We start from the raw sequence: 686 nt of genomic DNA on the forward strand, positions 1-686 counted from the left end.
GTGTAGGTTCTGCAATGCTGCACTTGACCTGATTGCTGACTTTGAACTTGGTCAGGCACATTAACTGGAAAAAATGTTGTCCTCATAGTGCATCACTGAGGTCAGGTCGATACTATTCATGTATTCATTAATGCACTTTTATGCCATAAATGTGCCCGTGGCAAGAGTCATGTATAAATTAGTCATAGAATGATATTAGTGGTTTTAACTAATGATAGAGCCGTGGGGCCATATAGTATAATAAAGTTGATGTGGTGTGTGTGGTGGGTGGGCACAGTAAGGAACAGCACTGGCAGGAGGAGCCAAGCGCTCTCATTCTCCTCCTTCCCTGCAGCTTGTGGCTGTCAGAACACAGGAGCCAAACCCACCTTGGCCCAAACCTTTACAGGATGTTGCATGAATATCCACGAGCAGGATCCTGCCTCCTCTCACCCTAACCCAAACATAAGCCTCTGGTCTCCACACGTCTGTTAGGAGGTGGCTGCTGTTGTAAGCTAAAAGTCCATTTCTTTTTTTTGGGGGGAAGGGGGGGAGGTCCGATCGTGGGGCCTAAACTCTGGGCCTGGGTGCTGTCCCTCAGCTCTTCAGCCTAAGGCTAGCACTCTACCACTTGAGCCACAGCGCCACTTCCGGCTTTTTTCTTTTTGCTTATATGGTGCTGAGGAATCGAACCCAGGGCCTCAGGC

Source organism: Dipodomys ordii, unplaced genomic scaffold, assembly GCF_000151885.1.
Source record: "Dipodomys ordii isolate 6190 unplaced genomic scaffold, Dord_2.0 Scaffold286, whole genome shotgun sequence".
Classification (NCBI taxonomy): domain Eukaryota; kingdom Metazoa; phylum Chordata; class Mammalia; order Rodentia; family Heteromyidae; genus Dipodomys; species Dipodomys ordii.